This window comes from Empidonax traillii, unplaced genomic scaffold (genome assembly GCF_003031625.1).
Source record: "Empidonax traillii isolate 1590-97213 ecotype Southwest subspecies unplaced genomic scaffold, ASM303162v1 scaffold176:size2985712, whole genome shotgun sequence".
Taxonomy (NCBI): domain Eukaryota; kingdom Metazoa; phylum Chordata; class Aves; order Passeriformes; family Tyrannidae; genus Empidonax; species Empidonax traillii.
The window spans coordinates 2,254,462-2,271,545 of NW_020955369.1; positions in this window are offsets into that span (position 1 = coordinate 2,254,462).

The following is a 17,084-nucleotide window of genomic DNA, read 5'->3' on the forward strand; positions in this document are numbered from 1 at the left end:
TTTTGCAAAGCTCAGCACACTGAAGAAGGTTTTGACAAACCATTGACAGAGTTAAGAAGAACAGCTTCAAGGTAACAATCAGGTTCCAAAATCAAATTTCCACGCTTTAATTAGAGTCAGGGACTGTAGTGAAAACAGCAGAATCAGAGTCCATTAGGAAAGTTTATGACTAAATCAATGGAAACAACTTCCAAAACAATGTAAATTAATAATTTGACTACTTCCAACTCTGACACTATTACTTCAGCAGTAGTTCTGATTTCTAGTGAAAATTTTTCTTTTTATGTCTTCCCAAAGCCTTTTCCTATGTTACAGAGTAATCATTTTCCCAGCAAATCATGTTTCTTCATCCCAATCCTTCCCCCCCACCCTTTTTTTTTTCCTGTACAACATAAGAGTGATCCATTCACAGAAAATTTCAAATACAAACAAACCACAAAAGATAAAGTCACAGCGTAAAAGCAGTAAAAGGTGAAGGTTTTATAGATATTTTTAGCTAGATGACATCTCTTACTTCAACCTGCACTGCAACAGAAAGCTGTGTTCATCTCCTGAAGAGCAATCAGATCAAAAAATATTTGCTGCAGGAAGCTGAATTTACCTTTTGACCTCCAATATCTTCTGTGAGCTTCACTCTTTTATATGAGAAACACAATTTGTTTTCAATAGTCAAAAAGCTGCTTCATAGTTACGTTGAACTTTCCAAAAGAAATTCAATGTAAGCACGAACACTCTTTTTCCAGGCCACTCCAGCAATAGAATGGGCAAAACAAGGAAGCCAGAAGTCAAAGTTCTTACATGCAGATGACATTGCTTCCACATGCAGCAATCCTTTATTTTAATCCACAAGTCTACCTGTGATAGACCCATGTGTAGAAGAGGCCTTAGAGTTCAGCTGCTGTGCTTAACCATTCTATATTATATATATAATTACTTGTGCTTCATCTGAAACGCTGCACAGTATTGAAAGAGAAATACTTTCCACTCTTTCTGAAGGAATATATCCCTTTCATTCTTAGTTCAAACTGAAGTCCTTGCTGTAAAGGTATTACATGGCAGTAAATCTGCTATATTATCTGACCCAAAGATTTCTAATATGTGTTAGGATTCCCTTCACATTTTAATCTCCATATAATAGAACTGGACAAAATATACCCAATTTCTGACTGAAAAGATAGAATCTGAAACAGTAAATGACAATTAAATAAATAAGTCTATCTCTAGTAAAGGTACACTTTACCTTGCCAACTGATATCTATAAAAAGGCCCCAATATTCTAATTCTGACCAAAATTTCTCAGAAAAGTTGGAGAGCTTTTTGAATAGAATTTTTGTTTGTTTCTGGGGGTTTTTTTTGAAGAATAAATCTGAGCAAGTCACTCATAGTCTTATCGTCACTTTTTTAAAATTTTTAAAATTTTATTTCATAATTTTTAAAATTTAATTTCATAATTTTTTCCACTAATTCTTGTAGCTCATCATAACACATGTGGGGGGGGGAGAGTACTTTTTTTTTTTTTCTTTTTTTTTGAAGTTGTCTATAAATTCTTTTTTTTTTTCTCTAACGCTGGAAGATTTTTCAAATGGTCCTGAAAATGTCTAGGATTATTTCAAGGCCAGCATAGAACGGCAAAATGCTGGTGCTAAAGATTTCAAGGACTGCGCTCACAGAAAACAGTTCAAGTCAGGGTACGGTACTACTGAGCAACTCAGGAAATGAAAACTAATAAGATTTTAGCATCATGTAAAACACAGAGAGCATTCACACCAAACATGGGTTTGGTTAGGTTTTTGTACCATACCCATGCAGGTGTTCGCTCACTTTCCATTTATGTCTGGTCTCTCGTCACAAATCAAGTTTAAACCATTTTTCTAGTCTATATTCACTAAATTAAGAAAAGCAAACCAACAAATCACAGAGCTATTGACTGTGATTCCCCTAACAACACACCCTCATCCTATATCGCCCAACAGAATTAATACTTTTTGCAAATCTTCAATACCAGATCCTGCTTCATTTGTATTTTTCTTAAATACAAATATTTATTAAATTTATCTTAATAAAGAACATGAACATTATAATCAATGCAAAAAATCCCCATTAATTTCAAATATCCTTCCTCAATATACTGTAATTTTTAATGTAAGAGCTAGACACGATATATTTCTGCACATAACTATAAAAGTCTACATTAAGACACAGTTCTAACACTGTTAAAGGTTGGCTCTTATTCACCAGCTATCCATAACAGTAAATTCAAGAAGAACACAACATAAATAAAGACAACACACAAGACAAGCAAAGAGCACAAGCAAAACCAGTAATCTTCCTCTGATAGAAGGTAGCAATACCTGATGGTATCTCCAAAACTCATCTCTGAACAGGGGAACCCACCAGGGAACAGCTAGCAAACTGCATTATCTTTGTAGTAACACCAGAGAACCGAACTCATCTGTGAAAGTCATTAATGCATTTAGGTGCTGCTCTGAAGATTACATCCAGTCATGAAGGAGCTGAGAAAATGAGCATTTCCTTTTTTTTTTTTTTCCCCTAAATAAGCACTTTCCAGCAGTCTTACGAGTGATATTGAAACCTCTTGTCTGATTGGGCAAGGCAAATTCAATAGCTAATTTAGCAAAATGCACTGGTTTCTTCCTCCTAACAGATGTCTGTCAGGCACTGCTGTAATAAACAGTCACTGAACACATCTGACACCACCACAGAAATGGAACAACTTTTTCAAACACCACTGCAAAGCAGAGGGTTGACAAGGAGAGAGTTCAAAAAAGACTGAGGCGATCCCTGGAAGTGTGAAGGCCAGGCTGGATGGAGCTCAACTTGGCCTAGTGGAAGGGGGTTGTCATGAGATGATATTTAAGGTCCCTTCCAACTTAAACCATTCCACGATTCTACAATTATTCCTCTAAAGAATGTTTCATTTTCCGAGATCCCAAAAGCCCCAAAACTGGACAGAAAGGATGCAGAACAACTCACTCATAATTCTGAGAAGGAGGGGATAGAATGGATACTAATGAATACCAAATATATGTTATCTTTTTCAATAAATATGAACACAAAGCTTCTTCTTTATCATTCAAGTGTATTTTGTGCAGCCAATTGAAATTTTCTAGGTACTTTTAAATGTTTTATTTACATAAGCCAGGAAAACCACACCACTAGAATTGCACTTTAATTTATTATTTTTTAAAGATTCTTAGGATTTTATCAGGATTTCTAGCATCTGGCCAAAAATGCAAAGAATAAACAATAGCTGAAACTGCCTATCAGGGTTAAGTAGTGAAAAACAAACATCAAGGTTGCCTATGCACCAAGAAATATTGCAGCTAACAAGAGAGTAAGCTATAGAATCTGAAGGCATGATTCTGTATAGGAAACAAGAAAGGAGTGTGAATCCTTGCAAGTTCAACATGCAGAAACAGCTCAACAAAAGTTAACACAGTATTACAGAAAACATCTGAGATGTACATACTGGAAGGAGTTGCTGATGCTTCAGATAACCAGGTCAAAGACAGGAAAAACACCCACCAAACCTTTTCAAACTGACTCGTGACATAAACTCTTCTTTCTCTCAAACATTTCCTCAGGGGCCATTTAAATAAACTGTTCCATATTAAGTAAGCAATTCACAGGACCCCTGCCCACAGCAAATATGCTTCTTCCTGAGCTGATTTGCTGCCTGTTGCTTACCAGGTGCACTTAGTTCTAGGATTCTGCACAAATCTACATCATACAAAGCTTTATTTTCAAGGATTATCCCAGTGGAAAAGGAATGCAAGTATGCTTCTGTATTTCCTGGTTGGTGCTTCATTTTTTCACCAACAAGTGAATTACCTCAACAAAAGCAATTCTGAAGAGTTACTTTAGCTTCCTTGAGAATCCATCTAATTCTCTTGAACTGGAGGGAAAGGGCATGATCAAAGAGAAAATGCACGCTGAGAGACTTGCTGAAAATTATCCACCAAATAAAACAGAGAGGACAGAACCAATGGGCTGAACTGTTTTAGGCACAGTGAGAAACAAACTTGCTACTATCAAAGTTTAAAACAGATTGAGTACAAAACAGAGAGGGAGCAAATTGTCTAATTCAACAGAATTGTACACAGAAATTGGAAAAGAACTGATAAATGGATTACCTCAAGAGCTAAGGGCTTAAAAATCAGTTCTGTATTTTCCATTTCCTCCTGTGAGTCTACCCTTCGCAAATATGGTAGAGGATGTGTTTGCTTATGGCTGGCTCCATTGTTTAAAGTGATGCTTTATATATGTGCTTGTAATACCTTATAAGAGTTCACCTGCCTGACACAGATCAGAAAATACAATATAAAAGTCGAGATGAACAGACAGATCTCTGATCATAGGTGATTCTGCATCCTTCAGCACAGTGAGTCAAACATCCTTGATGTGCATGCTTCTGATTAGGAAATGTGATTATTTAGAAAAAAAAATGTTACTAGAGCAAAATAACACCACTTCTAGAGACAAGGTATTAACATTATTGTATAGAAGATTCTACATATTATTTTATGATGTTAATGTTGAAAAACATGACAATGTCCACGTTTTAAATAAACTGGTATTTATCTACTTACTACATGCTATTCTGATACACGCTGCATTGCATTGCTTTGTTTATTTTTATTTTTATTTTTTTTAGTCATTTGGTCAGGGTTTGTGTCTTAATAATTGTTTTGCAACAGTAGCTCCTGATTCTGATTAGGTCTCCAGTGACATCAAAACATTGCTCTGCTTGTTATAATGAGCATGAAGACCCAAATAAGAGCTACATTGGTAAGAAGGCATGAGGAGGTGAAAGTTATGAAGAAGTCTCTGAAAAATTGTAATAAGTCACATTAATAATAACCAATACAGGTAACAGGAACTGTGAAGAGAAATGAGAGAAAATTAATAATGTACCTACCAATTATGAGAGTGTAACTATAAGGGCTGTGAAACAATTGGTTATGAGGTGCACAAAATTTGTACCCAGGTCTCTCTCGTGGACATATTTTAATGGAGACATACACTTATGTAATACCTAGACATTGCTGTAAAAGAAATGATGCTAAGCCAAAAAGGAGACTGAGCAGGTAAGTAAAGGAAGGAAAGAAATATTAGTCATTTATGCCATACATAAAAACTATTTCAGATATATATCAGAATGGCATAGGAAAAGGCAACTGAGAGGCAAGTCTTTATTTAGTCAGCTAAGCAAAAATTTTTAGAAAAGACACTAATATAGTTCCAAATACATGCCAGGAAATGAATATGCATAATAAAATTATGTAACTGTATCAAAATAATGGTTTGCATTCACATTGACATTTATGTTGATGTTGGCTCCAAAATTTAGATTGTAAGCAGAACCACACGATTTCAAAAAGAACTCGCAAAAATAATGTAAATGTAACTATTATAATTTTTTTTACAATGACATCATGTCAACTATTTTAAAAAATTTCCACAGAAGCATTAAGCTCCAGAATTTTCCAGGTCTGTGATCATTGTAACTTTCTACAAATTATGGAAGCAACGCTTAACACTTTGTTGCTTTTCAGTGACTTAAATGGAAATATATGTTTTTACAAAACACCAGGAGATTGTCATTCCTTATATTCTTGTTTTCAGCCTTAACTAGTGCTTGGGTGCTATTTACAATGTAAATATTTTTTCAGCATGGCAATCATCATTATCACAGTCTTAATTCTATGTCCATATTTTGCAGGATGAGAAACAAAAGGAAATAATTTCCGTTTTGTAGACCAATTAAAGCAGCTGGTTTAACAATGAGAGCTTTTACTAAAAATATGTACATTTACATGTACTTAGCCCATTCTGCTTGGACAGTAAATCTACATAATTTTCAGGATGTTGCATGTATTACCATGAATGATATGTTAATAACTTAGAGACCCAAACCATTATAACTGCCTCTCACAAAAAATCGTAGACTAATTGAAGTAATCTACAGGAAACAGTCACAGCGCATAAATTTTGTCAGAAAATTAATGGAAATCTAAGAAGCAGCTATTTCACACAGACAGTGGTTGTTTCAAAGGTATTTGATGGGCAGGCTTTAGGTCAGAACAGTATCCTTCAATTAAAAGAAAAGTGAAACACAGCCATACACTCATATAACAGCCTGCCGAAATTTATCAAAATACCAAATTTTTACATAGCAAGCTTTTTCACTATTTCAGATTTTCTTGTATTACCAAGGTGGTCAAAGTATAGCAGCTTCAAAATTTGGTGTAGAATGGGACATTTTAAAAGGATTTAAAAATGCAGAAATATTTCAACTTTGCTGACAAATGGTAAGCACCTCTGAATATTCAAGAAACAAAAATATCTTGTTTTAGTTGACTACAGTGTTTCCACATGCTTTATTTCATGCACCATCAAAATTCCTCTATCTTTTTTATTATCACAATGTAATACCTGAAAAGAACAATTTAGTGGCTTGCTGTTTTCATTTTTGTACATATACCATCTGCTCAACTGTATTTTGTTTATTATAGCTAAAGTCAATTTACTCCCAAAGACAGCACCGAGGAAAATTTAAATGGGGTCATACTTAGCACCTCAGGGAACCAAATAATGCATGTACTAGAACACATCAGAGTCCAGTATCCTATCCCTGACAGTAAATGCCTAAGAGAAAAAAGTAAGGACACACTAACAGAAATACTTCCCTGCTATAACTTCCTAGCCAGCAGCAATTCACATCTCAAGCATTTACTGAGTTAGAGGTAATACCAATGTGTTTAACAGCCCTCCATGGATTTTTCATCCAGACATTTGACTGAACACTCTTTGAATAAAGGCAATTTTTTGAGCAAAGGTAATTTTTTGCCAGGAATGACCTGTGGTGAAGATTTCCATAGCACCATTTTGTGTGTGTGCATGTATATGAAAGTATCTCCTGTTTGCTTTAAGCATGGAACACAAAGAAGAAAAGAAGCCCAACTATTCTCCTGATAACATGACATGTTAAAATGGAACCTGCTATGCACAGTTTTGTCAGTCCAACTCAGAAACAAGTACTTAATTAGGTGATATTTTTATTGTTTTTGAGGTGACTTGACCAGCAGTGGAATATAATTTTTCCATTGCTTGCCTGTGTAAACTTGGTGATTTTTGGTAACAAACATTACCCAAAGGTAGCTCAGATTTTACAGAAACAGTAATTTTCATTGGACAAGCAGCAAAATTATAAACTCCCAACATACTCTACCAGCTGCAAAACATCACATATTCTGCATGCTATATCAGATGGTCATAGGTGAGCTACAGTGTGTTTTTAGGACAGATCTTACAGGTTTCCCCTCGTATCAACACTAGGAGGACTGAACACCACTCCTGAAACTTCCTTAGAAAGTCCAAAATGGTTTAAACATATTTCCTATTGCCATTTGTTCTCTCTTCGAAGCCTGACAGCCCCACAATCTGTATCTCCTTTATGATGCATATAAAAGAATAATCCCCTAGATTCTTTAGTGTCTAGGCCAAGTTTAATCCTAAGGATGAAGCAGCTAATAACAGAACCAGTCAAGCCTTGCTTCCTTGCAACAACCCCATATTAGAGATCAGTCAACCTCATACTGCTGCCTCGGCTCAAAGCTTCCTGTCCCTCTCAGAGTCCTACAAACACCAACAGATGAACAGATCTAGAGACAAAAAAAAACCCTAAAACATTTCTCTTTGCAGTGGACAAGAAGACTTGATTACATTTTGTGAGATACTGAGCAGGTTATGATCAGGGCATTTTTCTATCTCCATACCACTTATAAAACTTATTTCCAGTCAAGAAAACACTCAACACCAAGGATTCAACTAGTCTAAAAATGTTTTTTGTTGCGTTTAGCGATAGATTCAGAAACAATGACATATCACTCATAGCCTTTTGCAGCACAGTTAAGTTGCCTGGTGATTCAGTTCCAGCTTTCTGCCCTCAAAGTTAATGCCCTCCACTTTACAGGTAAAATTCTGCACAAAATGTCTACTCTGCCAGAATAAGGACACTGCCAATCACTATGGGAAGTCTGTGCATGTCACATAAAGTAATTATGAAACACAATCTCTCATGAAGAAGTTCCTTTCCATTCCAATCGCTTTGACGATAGCTTGCAATTGTAAGAATGAGAGCTGATTCTCAACTTTGAAGCTAATTTTGGCTCATGGTCTTTGTGACCTTCTCTTTATCCATTTTGGATGTATATTGGACAGTATAGAGCCATCTGGTGAGACTGAATTTATCTCAACTACACCAGGGATCTATCTCAGCTAATTAGGCTACCTGCAAAGGTAAATTAGCTCATACCTTGCTAACAAAGCAAGGCTGTTTTCATTACCAAGGTAACTTGGTTCATGCTACAGCTGATATCTAATCAGAACTGTACCATTCTTTCTACGTTACTCTGATTTACTTCTATCCCTTTTTATGATTATGCGTTGCCTGAGATTATCTGAATATTCTTTAATAATTATATTGCCAATTTAAGGTGTGGGTTTTTTTTAAATGTCTGTGTCATTGGGTCTCTTGGACTAGTTTATTCATGTTAAAAGAAATCCAACCCCCCCTTCAATCCAGCCTTCTGACCTATGAATTTGGCAAAGATATTTCTCTATATTAGCCCTTCAGAGACAGTTTCTATTTCTTCAAGAACTCAAATGAGATCACAATCATTAGCTGTTATAAATCATGGTACTCTTCTATAATTTTCACTTCACGCAGTGTGACTTCTTTAATCTTTCTAAAGACAGTTCCCACAAATATTAAGTAATAGTTTTCATAACAAAGTATTAGTGCCTAATTTTATAACTGCTGGACAGTAACACAGAGCTCAGTTTCTCTCTATGAAAACAATTGTCTTAAATTTATAGGGCTAAAGATTTTCTAATAGCAAGATGCTTTCTCCCTTTATAAATGCAAGAATAAAATAAAAAATTATAGATTAATTAATAAAACATGCCTGTGTTCCAAAATTTTTCACTAAGGGCAGTACAATGTTGATGTCTAACACGAAACATGAAAACAACTGTAAGAAGAAATTAAAACACAACCTCAGAAGTCAGCAGTTTACTGTCTTGCACATCAAAGCCCCTGGCTGATGGCCTTCAGGGTAACATAGTTCAACACACACTGCTCAGCTCCCTTCCCATTAGACACCAGTAAAATGAAGACATTTTAGTGCAGCATTTAGGTCAAGAAAGGGCCCCTTTTTCAGTATCGCCCCTTAAATTATTGTAGGGCTGACCTTGAACAGCTGATGACTCCTATATCTGTGTTCACCATTCTTTCCATACTTGCTTCTAGAAAACAGTTTTTGGTCCCTTCCAGGCTTTTTCTCATACAGAGAATAGCCATCACACTCCATTTCCCACAACCTAATTTAAAGTGAGGAAAGCTGAAGTGTCACAGTAAAATAGCAACTGACCTTGTTTACACAAGATCGTATTTTGATTCAGTATTAAAGTACCCCATAAATAAACTCTTTCCTCCACAGTCTTAGACGAGTATGTATCTCAGTAGTGGCTAAAACAAAACCAGGATCATAAAAAAATCCTTACTCAGAGAACATTGATATGCCCAAGTGAAATGTGTATGTATCTACTACTCTGGATTTTTAGACCAAAGTCAGCAAGGCAGGCATTTCTCTACAGCTTTCTACCATTTCTACCCTTTTGCTGTTGACTATAAAGGAAACAAGTGTATTTCATAGCTCAATATCCTTTGCCTTTAGGTAAACACATACAGAGAGTATTCTAGTCTTGGTTTATACTTGAGTATTAAAATGGATGTAATGTAGCACGCTGCAAAAAAAGATCTACAGGGCTTTTAAGGGGGAATATTGTCACTGATTCCTTAGTGCCTGTGCTGGGTTTGGCTGGGATGGAGGTAATTTCCTCCATAGTAGCAGGTATGAAATTTGTGCTGAACACTGTGTTGATATCACAGAGATGCTGTTATCACTGAGCAGTGTCTGCACAGAGCCAAGGCCTTTTCTGCTCCCCACCAGTGAGTGGGCTGGGGGTGCACAAGGAGTTGGGAGCGGACAGAGCCAGGAGAGGTGACTCCAACTGACCAAAGGGACATCCTGTAACATATGGTGTCATCGTGCTCAGCCTGTGAAATTGGGGGAAGAAGGAGTAAGTCACCATCACATGCGATGGGGCCCTGCTCTCCTGGGGATGGCTGAACACTTCCTACCTGCCACCACCTGGGAACGAGTGAATTAATTCCTTGGTTTGCTTTGCTTGTGCATGTGTGTTTTGCTCTACCTACTAAACTTTGTCTTAGCCACAAGTTTTCTCACTTTTACCCTTCTTATTCTCTCCTCCATCCCGCTGGTGGGGCAGTGAGAGAGCAGCTGCCTAGGGTTAAACCATGACAGTGTGTTTTCCTAGTATTGTCACCCTTAATTCTAATAACTGGTGGAATGAAACTGTTTAAGTATTGACTATTTGAGGAAATAGGAATATTCTCTTAAAGATAAAAATCTAAATGCGGTAATTCACTATTAGAGTCACCTCTGCTGTCCAGTCTCATTGTTTTCATTATAAACACTACAACTTGAAGTGTAAAAACTTGGGTGTTTGTACACTAAGTAATGGCAGAAAACAAGTTTTAGTATCTATACCCTCTTCATGTAGCTGTCCTACTTGGAAACGTCAACTACTGAAATAAGAGGCTTCTGAAAGAAGAAATCCGTGAAATGGACTTTTGGTTAGGACTTTCATCAGAAAACAGAAATTCTAGCACAAAACAGAACCAAGTCTAATGTGTCTCCTCACAGAAGTAGAAAAGAAATATGTTATTTCCAGTGGCTGTTATTTGCTGGTTCATCCTTCAGAGTGATATAACTCTTCTTTTAAATAGGATGAACTATGACAAATGCCATTTTCTGCTTAGTCTGTTCACATATCAGAGTTCAGCTGTCAGAAAGGTGATTCGTCCTCCTGTGATCCATCAAATCATTATGTTCTTTTGTATTGTTTTTCCTATTGATCCCTACTATTGAAAACTTAAATGACTACATGGAGAATGTTCTGCAGTGTAGCATCAATGGCCTTTGGAGCTCTCTTCCTCCCTACTAGGTGGTGTGAATCAGGGATTAAGCCCCAAGCACCGACTTTTTTGCCTTAACAGGCAATCTTAGCATATTTCTAGGCCAGGCCACATTACTGGACTCTCCATGCTTCTGTAAAGAATACCAATATTTTTTGTCATTATTTTAAATAAGACAGATTATTAAGGTGTTGAGGTGATATCTTCCCTCTAAGAAGATTATTTAGAAGTCAGTCACCAGGTGAACTCTGTTTAACTGTCATTCTTTTAGTCTCAGAAGAATTTCCATTCCTAAATACTAGCCCTTTTGACTTTCAGCCAGGTTATGGACCTCACCAGAAGGTAAAAGAAGAGATGATGACAACAAGAAGACTGTCCCTTCTTTACACACCTCAATAGTACTGAAATAAACACAGCTCGTGTAGGATTAGTTACTACAGTCGTATTGACTTGCTTCAACCAGGAATATGTAAGCTCCAGGATAAGATGTTAAACATGTTAAACATATTAAATCAGACTTCTTCTCTTTCTCTCCAATACCTCCCTAAATCAAAAATAACAACTGTTATCGTTAACAGGGATGGTCAAACAGTTGGCACATGACAAAAAAGTCCACTCCTCTATATGCTTACACAAAAAGAATATTTATAAAAATAAGACCTCAGGATATTTTTGTGTGTGCAGTTTAGGAATGACATTTATATGAACGACAGGAAATAGTAGGCCACTACATTAGCAGCAGCGCCCATCCTAGAGATAACAAAGTTGCTCAGATCTGGGATTCCTCTTTATCTGCACCCATGCAGGTCCTTTCACTCAACTTTGGACACCCTACAGAGCTTTTACCAGCAGATACAATTCATGTTGTATGAACACAATTCATATTCTCAGATACTGCATTTCTGGGATTTGCTAATTCATTGTGAAACGTTCATATCTTCTTCACTCTTAATCCCTTTCAGTATCTGTTTTTAATTCACTACTAACTGATAACGCATGCTGTTGAATGCATCGAATAAGGTTAGATTCTCAACTTGGGAAATGCACCTTCAGTCTCAACTGACACTACCCCATCAGCATTCTAGTTAGGAAATTACCTTGTCAGCAAGGCAAATGTCACATTTTTAATACAGCACCAATCATCAGCTAAGCCAATAACACGAGTTGGAAAAAAATTAACAAGAACCACAGAATAGCCACCAGCTTGTATTTTCTTCTCCTCTGCCTCTGTTAGCCACTCCAAATGTCCTCACAGCCTGGGTTTCAGCACATGGCACATTCAATACACTTTTGATGAATTCCTGTAAATGTCCAGTTTTTCTGCTCCGGTATTCTCAAATATTCCTGCTCCCAAGAAAACCAAATTTATAACGTGAGGGGAGGTTGCATATTTCTGGCACAGGCAGTTGTGCAGATGTTATTCCTTAAGGAAGACTATCTTGATTGCCTCCATGAATAATGGCTACGAGATGGCAAGGAGCCAAGAGTTCTCTTATAGCAGAAGGTATAAAACCACTCTCCTACTGAAAGAAGGCCCCCAGTAGGATAATATATTATTACGCATGATTCAAATTACAGGATCTGCAGCAGGGGAGCTCATGGCTGAATCAGGACAGCCGCACACAGAATACTGATGATGGGATGATGGAATGCATCATGCATTGAAAGAGCTATGGTTTAGTGTTTAAATCCTCTGTTTTTCAAAGTGACTAGGAAGATCAATATATATATATATATAACTGAAGCACCATAAACAAATTGTACATTACTGTGTGCGTGGAGGGGGGAAGTTATCACGTTGTCACAAAAATTCTATTTCAGGCTACTTCCTTAAATAAAATTTTGCTTTACCAAAGACTTGACCTCTTGAAGCCCACTAGCAACAGATATAGCTTTAATTTAATAACACAATATTGAATTTGTCTCATATCTGATTCTGTTTCAGCTATTAGAATACTGAAGAGCAAAACCTTGCCTCATAAGATTATGCAGTCTGAAATCTCTGCATTCCACAGTATTCTGGGCTGGTCTTAAATTGTTCGCACAACAAATTACTTTACCCACAAAGAACTAAATCCAAATGTTCAACACAACGTTGGCTTGCCCAAATGTTTTCCATTTATAATTGAGCACATCTCAAGAAAATTTGCATGNATTCCCTAATATTAAAAGCTGGCTAGATAATAGTTTTTCAATCTGAGATCCAATCTTTTCTGTGAAGATTAAGCACATTATAAGTAAAAATAGCTAAACAAAAATTCTATATTTCGCTTTGCTGCAACATACCCTGAAGCAGTATGCAAGCTCTCCCTTGACTTCCTTTCATACTGGCTCTTGTATTCATTTATTCTCGTAAATGGATGCAAATCAGGTGCATTGTGTCGAGGTGGAAGGAAGGGGGTGAAATTTGTTCAGAAATGATCTCAGTTCTATTCATTAATAAAATGACATCTTGGCTGAAAGTGGTGAAGAATGAAATATAACAGTACTGAACTTCACTCAGTTGTAACAGATGCACGTAAGAACCTTTAGAGAAAGCCAGATATGTAAAACGGCCACAGCGAAATGATTTCTGAAGCATTAGAATAAGTACTTAGACCGTGATGGCAGCTAAAGATGCAAACTCAATGCTGCAGCAACACCCTTTTTACCTTTCAAGACAGTTAAAGGTAATCTCAGGCTATAACTGGAGGAAGCAGTACCACATTAGGCAAGGACTACAAGGAGACAAACATACATGAGAGAAAAATATATGCACGATATTAACAATAATAGACACTTTTAAAGGTTTTACGGGGCCAACAGAAAAAAAAAAAATGGAACAATGCCCATGGTTACCTGCAGAGACAGCACACAGTTAAAAAAAAAATCAAGAAATTGTAGCCACCGTTTTGCATAGCGATTCAAATTATGCTGGCAGAATAATTAATGGAGGACCTAATCTCTGTGAGGGGAAAAAAAAAAAAAAAAAAAAAAGAAAAGAAAAAAGGATACGTTAAACAAAGTTCATTACTGCATGATGTAAATGAGTTTCTCACCAGTGATGTCACTGATTGGCTGGGATGTAGAGCTGGTTTCGAACAGTGCAGCATGGCCGGATTGGCTGCTAGCTCTTCTGGTTACTGCCTGCTTGGGCAGCGGTCGAACCAGACTCTTTCTGTCTCTCTTGTTGTCGTTTGAAGCAAATCTTGTTCAGCCCAGCTGTGTCTCCATAGTAGTGGCACCCTAAGAGAGTCTCCCTCCTGCTTCCCACAGCTCATCTGTAAGGCGGTCGCTGCTGTGAAATACCAGCCTTTGGCACGGAGCCCAGACTGCGTTGTTAGATCCGTCTATAATACAGAAAAGAATTTTTTTAAAGCAGTTCTTTCACTGAATTACATCCTAAGAAGGATTAATAAGCACTAAATTGCAACTGATTTGTGGACTTTTAAATTATGTAGCTAGTGCTATTGCTGAAATAAAATATTATCTGACCTGCAATAGCACAACATTATTGGCTTAAAAAGAAAAAAAAAAAAAAAAGAAAAGAAAAAGAAAGAATGAAAGAAAGGAAGGAAGAGAAGCAACAACTCTTCTTTGTTTACCTTGATTACAAAAAATATAATTCTTCCTTTTTTCCCCTAGAACGGTAACTGATATCTTGGTGCTACACAAAAATATTTTAAACTATCGCCAGTTTTCTATTTACATCCAAGTCATTATTTTCAGGTTAAGACAAGGGATCTTAATTAGCATTCTCTTTAACTATGCAAACTGAGACAGGGCATGAAAGAAAAATGCTGTATGGAAGAGACAGAGACAGAGGAAGAAGAAAAAAAAAAAAAATCTGTGCAGCTTTTACAGTTCAGCTGTCTGACCCCCTGCAAAAAGAATGCAGTCATATCAACTTTGCCAGACAATGGAGTACCTACAGGCTTTCCTCTAGACAAGTCCTTTATAACCAGTCAGTATTATGTGCTGCAGACAGTGGCCAATCGCTAAGCTGCTTTCTACAGCAGTGACACAATAGGTGCACTGGCCACACTGTCCTCCTAGCCCCTGACAGCAGTGCAGGTTCATTTTTTGTACACTGGAACATGTATATGACTTTAATGTTCCCACTGCACGGGGAAAAAAAGTAAATATCAGCCTAAGCTTGCTTTGTTTTGCTATAATTACATCAGCCTAATTACTGCAGCCGAGCCGCAGAGCCACTGCTCAGAGCGGCGCATAGGCATGCACGTCATATAAATATGCATGAGCACGCCTGCTTATTTAAATACAAAAATGCATCAGTTGCTGGTGGTGCCTTTTTGGTTTTGCTTTCTGCATGTCCTTCCTTCCTCCCTCCCTCCCCTCCACAGCTCCAACACCCATTCCTGATAAACCAAGTGAGTTAAGGACGCCCAGCAAACACCGTCACCATTTTCTGCCTTTATTTATCCAAACTTTTATTCGTTCCGTTCTAATTGCAAGCATTGAGGAGGAACTGGAAAAAAAAAAAATTTCAGATGCAAATGAGTCTCAGTTAGTAAGGGGAAGGGTATTGCAGACCTAGGGCATTTTTCTCCCTTGTCACTACCCATCAGAGAAAGCGCCTGTAAATGAATCTGCGTGCACTCCATCATAGCCAGGCATCAGATGCCCAGCTCTTATTAAAGCCCGATGATCCCCCAGCATGTGCACGCACCCAGCTTGTGTGTTTGGGTACTCTGTAATTACAGCAGCTCTTGTAACTGTACCTGAATCCGCTCGTATAGTCACAAGATTAAATCATCACTATTCACGTATTAGACAGACATAATTGGGCACATTCTGTAATGGGAATCGCCATGCTAATTTTTCTGATTTTATGCATGGGATTTACATATTCATGAAGAGAATAGCTGTTATGACCGCCGACAGAGCAACATGAAAAGAAAAGACACCATTCTCCAGCACACAGAGTACACAAAACCTAGGGGGAAAAGATGCAGCATATGGCGACAAGGAGAAGAAGTTGTTTGGCTTTCGAGGGTTATTTTCTTCCCTATTTATAAATTCTGGGTAGACGGCTTACAAAAGCATGTAAGTATTCTGATCACGAAGGCAAAGTAAATCTGTGTTATTAGCAGTCATCCACTGGTAGCTGAAATAAAATCCTTTTCCAGTTGGTGCCCAATGTTCTGCAAGTTTTGCCTTTGCATTAGAGACCATTTTCAGTTTAAGGATGCTTGGGACGTATTCATCCAGGAGGGCACAAAAATACTAATGAATCAGAGAGTAATGAAAAATTCCAGCTGATATCTAAAAATCTTGATTTCATATTCTAATGCCTGCTCTGAATTAGGGAACTATACCTTTCCCAGGAAAGCTGGTGTTCCTCATTACCATAGGGGTTTTTTATCCAACTTATTAGAACCGCATGTTTTCCAAACCTCATAAAACTTAATCCTCTGAGTGACTTTCAGGTTCTATTGTTTTTTAAAGAAAAATAAATAAAAGCCATTAGAGGAAAGATAATTCAGGCAATATCATAAACATAGAACACACTGATTTGTATAACAATTTCATATAAATAAACACATTATTCTTACTGTAACCTTGCCCCTTTTCTGCATTTAGTATAATAATTTATTAAATGTCTGTTTATCTCTCTGGTAGCCATCACTCAAAACAGCCCAGATTTCCTTATAATAGCCAGATAACATTACCTGCAGATGTGTGCTTTTCCTTACATCTTCGTACGTTTGATAAAGATATTGCTACAGATAGCAAGGGGAAAATATTTAATTTTTGCATGGAAAATTTTAGTGTAATAGCCATGTTCGATGGGCCTTGTTGTATATCAGTTTTCACAAAATACTCCATTCAATATTCCTCGAAAGAACAAAAGAGAGGAGTTTTTTTAATTTACATTTGTATACTATACATTTTTTTGAATTACAGCCCTTTGACACAGCCATGCAGTAACATTTTTATAAATGACAGAAATTATATAATACATTATAAAGAATACATTTAAAAGCTGATAGATATT